The following is a 9,140-nucleotide window of genomic DNA, read 5'->3' as shown; positions in this document are numbered from 1 at the left end:
TTTTGAAAAGTTACACGTTTTGGTATGAGAGGACTAATATGTCCTGTTTTAAAAAGTTACATGCCACGTGTGCTCCTGTAACGGCCAGGTCAGCGCCATGGGAGCCACGTCAGCGTTTTTCGTTGAGCCCAACAGAATCACTTTAATGGAGGGATAAATTTGTCCGTATTTTAGAAGGGTCAGGAACATGAATGTATTTTCCAATCTTCATGGACAAAAATGTCTGCAGAAAAAATGGTCAGAGACGGATTTGTTCTTTACTCAAAAAATTAAAATTATAAAGCACACACCAAAAATAATAGTTGATGGACAAAAACGACACGCTGTTATTGGAGCTCAATTTCTGTAAAGTTAATTGCATACATGGTACTTTAGTGCGATAAGTTGGCACAGTTTGAGTTGTTTACTGAATCTGAGTTGGAATTTCATATTTTTACATTTAAAAGAAATAATATTTAAAAATAATATACAAGTGAGTTGTCCTAATTTAAAAGAACGCTAATTAACTTTATCCCTTTGTAAAATCTTGCGACATCTAAGAATGGGGTGAAGTAATGCTCTAAGTCTCCTAAGTTTAAATTACGATAACTCATTTGTATATATTTCATTTTTAAACATTATTTTTTAAATATAAAAATATAAATTTCAGCTCAAATTTACCGAACAATCCAAACTATGCCAATTTGTCACACTAGCTAAAGTGTCACAAAACTTAATGGAAATAGAATTTTAATAATCTTGTGTCACTTTTGTCTGTCGATTGTCATTTTTAATTGTACTTTTATAATTTTAATTTTTTGATGCGTATATTTGTCTTTCCTAAATTTTTTTATGTGTACTTTCGGATTGAAAAATTAGTATGAACAAAATTTTGGTGTAATACACGTGAATTAGATTAACAGCTGTAATGCATATATATGGCCAATAAATTATCACAAGCTGCAAAAATTATAGAGGTGTGACACCTGTCATTTATTACAGTAGAAAGAAAACACCTGATTAGTCCATCTAAAATTTCGTAGATTGCCAAAAATTAAAGAAAATAATTTATTTAATTTTTTATCTATACTTTTTCTCAGTTAACGAAAATTTTTTTATTGGTTACTTTTTTTGACACTTATTTTTCGTAAATTGCAAAAATATAATTTTATATAATAAACTCATCTTTAAATAAAACACTGCAGTAGTTGTTACACAATGTGAAATGTGATACGATCCATGAGCCCAAATTTCTCCCCCCTCGTTGTATGTTCTTTAGCAAAGTATGTTGTTAGTTTTGGAGGTTCTACCTTTAGGTGAGAGTGGATATTTTATACGTTTTTTTGTATTATTTTTATATAGTTTTTAGCATGTTTTATTTAATTTTTATTAAGTTTTCATAGGTTTTAGTGTAAAATTCACATTTTTGGATTCTACTTTGACTTTGTATGTTTTTGTACAATTTCAGGTATTTTCTAGCTGAAATTGAGGAGTTGGAGCAAAAGTCTGACTCAGAGACAGAAAAAGCACTGCAGATGCTGTCCGGATCTGACCTCTTTGCACTCGGAAGAGCTTTTCTGGAGTTAGGGAAGTCCAAATGGAGCGTTCTCAATGGCTATGGAAAGCTGACTTCTAGAGCTTTCTAGAAATGTTTAATAGTCCATACTATGCTTCAGAATATAAGGCCCAAAACTCGTGTCCAACACCAGCCTCCTGCTCCATTCCAAGCGTCCAGCGCCCAAAGGAGAAGACCAGTGTCCAAACGCCCAAAGAGGACCCCCTAGCCCGCGTTCAACACCCTAGAGGCCCCCTAGTACGTGGATCTCATGAAAGCTTAGCCCAAACACTCACCAAATGGGCCCCAAAAGTGGATTTTAGCACTAAAAGACTGTTTTACACTTTCTTATGTAATCCTTAGTTATTAGTTTAGTATTTAAGGGATATTTTACATAATCATGGAGACTCTATGCCATATTTTTGTGTATCATTGTGTTTTCTATTAGTATGAGTTTCTAAACCTCCTAGGTTGAAGGGAGGAGCCCTGTTGAGTTTTATGGATTAATAAAAGTACTACTGTTTCTCTTCAATCCATTTTTGATTCAATTCTAAGATATATCTTCGTTCTTCAACTTGATGAATGGGATGACCGGTGACAATCATCTTCACTCTTCATACTAAGACCGCGTGCCTGACAACCACCCGTGTTCTTCTTGGGTTCGTGTGAATACGTGACTGGAAAGCATCGAACCGCCAGCTTGATTATACATCTCTTAGACGGCTAATCCACGACTTCGTTGGGGACTTCTCAAGACCCCAGTTCAGCCGAGGTATGGGGAGATTATGGTCTCAATGGTAGAGGCTAGAACCCAAAGGCGCAGCATTCTCTGATCCAGAAGATTCGACCTTGCTTGTGGCGTTTTGAGTAGGATCATTAAGAAGAATGGACTGCAGGAGCTTCACCCTCAATCAGAATGGATCTGCACTAACCCTGGGGGTTCAGATCTAAAATTCCATCTAAGTTTTGTGGTGAGTATTCTATTCATCTCTGCCCAGTTTTTGAAATTCCCCATTTTTATGCATTTTTGGGTAGTTAGTGTTAAAATCTTATGATTTTGGCTGTTTGGGATACTCTAACATGGATTATAAGTGGATTCTATCCCTATTTCATATGGGTTGAGGTAAGAAGTACTCAAACCTTTGTGATTTATCAATTTCATGAACCCTAGGTTGATTGTAAGTGTGAAAATTGATTATGTTAGAGTATTGGGTGATTTTAGTGCACAATTGGAAGATTGATTTTGCTTGAGGAGCTTTGATGAGGTTTAGAGCTAAGGATTGGTGGAGACTCTCAAGAAGAAGTCCAATTATTTTTGCTACAAGAGGTACGGTTTAAGTTTCATTTAAGTACCGTGTGGTGTGATGAGAATTCCTAGGCTAGATGCCCCTAGGATTAAGTGTGAATGGTTGGCATTAATATGCATAGTTAATATATAATGTAAATTAATGATTGAGTTGAGAATTGTGTGAATTTGTATGCTTGGTGTGTTGAGGATTTGATGAATTGGATAATGAATATTGGTTTGTGGAATATGCATTTAAATTGTGAATTTGGGCTAGAGGCCTTGAATCTTGGGCCGGAGGCCGGAAAGAGGTAATGAAGGTAAGTTGATGTGTGTATTGTGTGATGATATAAGAGATTGGATGGATTTTTGATATTGAATGTGTGAATAATTGGTTTGATTATTGAATAATATGGATTGAGGAATTGAGGTGTGGAATTTGATGGTTTTGGGTAAAATTGTGTAGATGAGGTAGGTTTGGTTTTAGATGAGTGTAATTACGTGAATGTGGTTGGGTTGTGGTCATTTGGTTGAGTGAAAATGAAATTGGCTTGTGAACATTGGAAAAATTAGTGATTTCTATTTTTGGGTAGAAACTGATTTTTGACCAAGTTTGGCGGTTTGTAACTCGGTCCACGGAGTTTGGAATTCTTCAAGATTAGATTTTTATGAAAGTTTATTCAATGATCTTTCCAATGGTTCAGAAATGGATGAAAAAGAAATTTTGTAGAAGAAGTTATGTGTTTTGGAATTTTAGGGTTTGAAAATGTAATTCTGCAACTTCTTAACTTAGTAAAAATTTTGGAATATCGTGCTTCCACGCGCACGCGTGGCCGACGTGCACGCATCAATTTCGATTCTTAATCACCCATGCGTATGCCTGGCCGACGCATACGCGTCACTGCACTAATGTGAATGCCTCGTAGAAAATCTAGAGAGTTGTACGGGTATTGTGCTGGTTTTGTGCGAGGAACACAAAACGCACCCACGCGTACGCGTGGCTGACGCGTACGCGTAGCTGACGCGTACGCGTCCCTCTGCTTTTCTGACTCCCATGTGTGCGCATGGGCGACGCTCACATGTCACTCTACTTTTTCAGCCTTCCACGCGTGCGCGTGGGTTTCGCGCACGCGTGACCTTGTTTTCGGCAGAAATTGATTTCTGAGTTTTAAAGCCAAATTTCAGACTTCTAAGCCTCCACTTTCATCCTTTAAGCCCTAAATTTTTATAGTACGCCTAGTAATGAAAAGTAGCTAGGATATGGGATAACTTGTGGATGAAGTAAAGTGAGAACCAATGATGAATGATGAGTAATGATAATTGTATGAGTTGCTAAGGATGAAGGTGAAAGTACTGTGTACAGTATGAGCCGGATTGCTGTGATAAGAATTGAATTATGGCTGAGTATGTATATGTATATGATTAATGACTAAATGTGTGACCTTAGGTAGTAGGCAGTGGCGTTGTCCACTTGCTCCGGGTATGAGATGGGGAAGGAGAATTATGATAACTGAGTTTAATTACGGAGTTTGGAATGAATGTACGTCTATGATACCTGGGTAGTAACAAGGGTCGTGGTTCCTCCCGCATGCTCTGGGTGATTGTTTGAGAAATGGTAATAATGAAGTGTGATTATGAATGATTGTGTATCTGTGATACCTGAGTTGTAGCAAGGGTTGTAGTTCGTTCCTCTTGCTCCAGGTTAATGTTTGAGATTTGATAACAATGATGATTGATTAAGGAAGCTTTAACATGTGGCGAGTATGCCGGAGATGCATATATGATTAATGAACGAATGTGGTAAATGAATAATGTTAGAAAATATTGAATGTGAGTATGCTTGTGTTTTCTCTCTGGTTGTAATGGCGACAAGGCGCATATACCTTCTAATGGCGACAGGGCGCATATACCCTCTAATGGCGACAGGGTGCAGATGCCTTCTAATGGCGACAGGGCGCATATACCCTCTAATGGCGACAGAGTGCAAATACCCTCTAACGGCGACAGGGAGCAGATACACTCTAATGGTGACAGGACGCAGATACCCTCTAATGGTGTTAGGGCACGTATTCCCTCTAATGATATTAATACGCAACAGAGAGACTGTGCCCGGGTTAGCTACCGAACACGTCGGGATGGCTTGATAACTGACAGATGATATCATCAGCTATAGGGCAGGCATACATCATTTGCATATGTTTGAATTGGTTGGGTTTGCCTATTTGTTTGGATTGCTATATCATATATGCTATGTTACCTGACTATATGCTATTTGTTATACTTGTACCTTAATTGTGTATTTCTTGTCTGTATTGATTGTGTTTGTACAACTGAGAGGTCCCTCATGCTGGTGTCAGTTGACGCTGAGGGCTGTTCTTGTTGAGATGGAATAATGATATGATTAATTTAAAATGATGATTACTGAGTGTGACAATTTAAGTTTCCTGGGTAGCCGTAGTGAAGGAATTTCACTTGCTCCAAGTGAGAATATGAAGTATTGATATAGAATCACTAAGACAAAGTAACTGGTGATGGTTTGGCTTATGATTCCGATTCTGATTTATCAGAGAGTTAGAAAGTTGGGAAGCATGAGGAATATGAATTAGATTTTTGCATTCCCCTATGACAGTTGCCTATTCATGGATTAGCGAGAACATAGAATGAATATATGGTGAAAGGAAGTTTAAGATGCTTAGTTAGTTTTTATTACAATGCATTGTATTTCTTTGGCACTTTTACTGTACTATGAACCCATGGGTCGGGGTTCTCATTCCGTATATATCTCTTGTTTTTCAGATACAGGTCCAGGTGCTCAGAAGTGAGCTGTGGTTCATCTGAGAGATGGCGAAGATCTTTATATTCTCTACTTTATATTTTGCTTAGAATCTCTCCACCTTTATTTGGAAAAGCTTATATTATGTATTGGACTCTTTTGAACTTGCCTATAGAGGCTCTTATGTTTCTTTTGGGAGAGATTAGGAGATACTGTTGTCAACTACTTTCATACCGTACTCTAGCGGCCCTAAACTTCGCGGGCCGCGACTAGTGGCTATTTACTTATGTTATATATCTATATATTGTCCTTCTCTTATTCTCCTTTATGCTTTTATCTGTATATTGCTTTCGACTTCAGGCTTTATCTTTTAATTGTCGATGCGTGACTGATACGACTTCGCAATTTTATTTTTACTCTTTTCAGGCTTCTCGATTAATACCCCTTTCTATTATACTTATAATTATGTAATAAAAATCCACCTTGAGGATCGTACCACCGTAATATCATTGACTTATGACTCGAACATAAGGATTTGAATATTAGGGTGTTACATTATGGTATCAGAGTAGTTCGTCCTCATGAGTTGAGGGATGGAACTGCTTATACTTCAGTGCATACTCTGAGTCTGTGCCTGTGCTAGTTAGGATATCTAGTTGATACGTCTAGCATGAAGTTCATAAGTGTACCTTTGGTAATTTGAAGTACTTAACTTGAGATATTGAGTCTGATCACCTCGATATCACTTGTCTAGTGTGGACAAGATCCGAATGGCGTCTCATGGACATGAATGAAGTAACCGGGGAGGAATTCCCAAGAATGAACCGGTGAGGGAATGCCGTGATAGAAATCTTGGCAGTGGTATATATGAGAATGGTGTGTTGATCTTGGATTGATGAATGGAACACTTGAAGGTAGATAGTTTCTTGAATGATTTGTTTAATTAGGTTTGAGTTTATTGGGCTCTGATGATTTAGAGTAGAAGGGACTTGTAATTGACATTGGATTAGTTGGATTTGAATGGGAATGGAAGTTTGTGAAAATCGAGCACTTGTGTAGAAATTGGAGGATGACATATTGTTAGGCAGCGGATATTATAGGTTTTAAACGATTAGGTAATGTGAGTATAGAGATCAAGGATTTTTAAGAGGATGCGATTGAGTCTCACGATGAGCGTAAGCATTATTTCTGTTAGGTTGAGAAAGCTTAAAAGTGGGCCTAGGTTTTGTGATTCGATAGGGCAATATGACATGGATTCATGATTGGATTCTTGGTGGTTAATAATCAGAGTGACGCAGCGGAAGCTTGATGGAGCGTTAACATAGTATAGAAATAATAAGAAATAACAGGGTATGATTAAAAATGCTTTATGCTTTGAGTACTTGAAAGGTTAGTGAACTAATGCAGATAATGATTCTAGATAATTGGGATAAATTGTGGCTATGAACTTTGATGGTTCTGAAATGGATGAGGAAATGATCGTTGATGCGTAATTGGGTTTAAATGATGAGTACTATAATATTTGGTCATGGTAGCCTTGGATTTAGATTGAGATTTATAATGATTGGTTTTGAAAGACGAATTTAAAAACCATTAAATTGAAATACAGATGTTGTACTGAGATTGGTTTGAGGGAACCCATGATGGGTGGTAAACTCCAGTTTTTAGGGGATGTGCTATCGAAATTTCCTAAGAATTTGAAAGAGTGTTGGTTATGTTTTTGAAAATGATTTTTGATTTGAGTAACTTTAACAAAAGAGATGTGTTTCGAATGATTTTATAAATTATTGAAGAAGATCGGATTCTTATGATTTTGTTAACTTGTTATTTCAAACTCATTTGATTTTTAAAAACAAAGAGAGTTTTGATTAATTAGTCAAAGACTTTAAAACAGCAATTTATATATAAATTTGAGGGTTTGGGAATAAGAAAGTAAGTCTAGAGTTTGCGCTTGGAGTTGAGCTATAATTAGTGGTAATTAGCTTGACAAAGACAGAGGATAAGGATGGAGTATGATTAAGGTATGGGGTTGATTTTTGGTTGATTATAGTGATGTGGGATGATAACTATGATTAATGATGACGGTGATATTATTGATGACATAATTTGAGATTTGATAAGATGTGAGTTGATCGAGATCCTCGGAGATAGAGGAATCAGAGCGCGACAACGGAAGCGCGCAGAGTAAAAAGACCTTGGGACTACTATGCGTTGGATATAAAGGAAGACTACGCTCACGTACTCGTGGTGGCGGATGAAATTTTCGAGGGCAAAAATTTCTATTAAGGGGTAGAATGTAAAACCCTGTCAAACCGTAATTAATTAAATAATAAATTAAATAGAAGCAAATATGGTTAGAAAATCTAGCAATCAGAATTTGATAATTTAAATATGTTTTGTGGTTAAAACATTTTTTATTTAAGAAAGGTGATGGGTTCATAGGACATTCATAGCTTTAAGACATAGACACTAGATACTAATGATCATGTAATGAAGACACAAACATAAATAAAGCATAGAGAACGAAAACAGAAAAAAAAAATAAATAGGCAAGGAGATTAAGGAATGGGTCCACCTTAGTGAGGGTGGCGTCTTCTTCCTCTTGAAGAACCAATGATGCTCTTTGAGCTCCTCTATGTCTCTTCCTTGCCTTTGTTGCTCCTCCCTCATAGCTCTTTGGTCTTCTATAATTTCATGAAGGAGGATGGAATGCTCTTGGTGCTCCACCCTTAGTTGTCCCATGTTGGAACTCAATTCTCCTAAGGAGGTGTTGATTTGCTCCCAATAGTTTTATGGAGGAAAGTACATCCCTTGAGGCATCTCAGGGATTTCATGATGAGGAATTTCCTCATGCTCTTGTTGAGGTCTATGAGTGGGCTCTCTTGTTTGCTCCATCCTTTTCTTAGTGATGGGCTTGTGAGATGAAACTCTCCATCTCCCATGATTCGGCGGTGGAAGGAATTGCTTTCCCTTTCCTCTTTTTAGAGGTTTCTCCGGCCATAGGTGCCATTAATGGTTATGGAAAAACAAAAAGCAATGCTTTTACCACACCTACCTCCAAGTTCAAAATCCTTTCCCTCCCAAACCCCGCCAAAAACTTGGTGCACGAAATTGTGATCTCTAAAATGGTGCCAACAACTTGGTACGCACGAACGTAATCTCAACTCTTTGTCACAACTCCGCACAACTAACCAGCAAGTGTACTGGGTTTTCGAAAAATAGTGGATGGATGTGATTGGTGAAGAGTATTTGGGAAGAGATATGAAGGTGATTGGTGAAGGGTATTTGGGGTAGAGTGTTATGAAAAGGTGTGAAGAAGAGAGAAGAAGAGGTGGGGTAGGTGGGAATCCTGTGGGGTCCACAGATCCTGAGGGGTCAAAGACTTAACATCCCTGCTCTATTGAGGCGTGCAAAAATGCCCTTAGAGTGCAATCCTGGCATTTAATGCCAGACTGCTGCTTGTTTCTGGCGTTAAACGCCAGCTTTTCTCCCTTTCTTGGCATTTAACGCCAACTTTGTGCTCTGTTCTGGCGTTAAACGCCAAGCTA

The sequence above is a fragment of the Arachis hypogaea genome, chromosome 17 (genome assembly GCF_003086295.3).
Source record: "Arachis hypogaea cultivar Tifrunner chromosome 17, arahy.Tifrunner.gnm2.J5K5, whole genome shotgun sequence".
Classification (NCBI taxonomy): Eukaryota; Viridiplantae; Streptophyta; class Magnoliopsida; order Fabales; family Fabaceae; genus Arachis; species Arachis hypogaea.
This window is presented reverse-complemented; position numbering follows the sequence as displayed.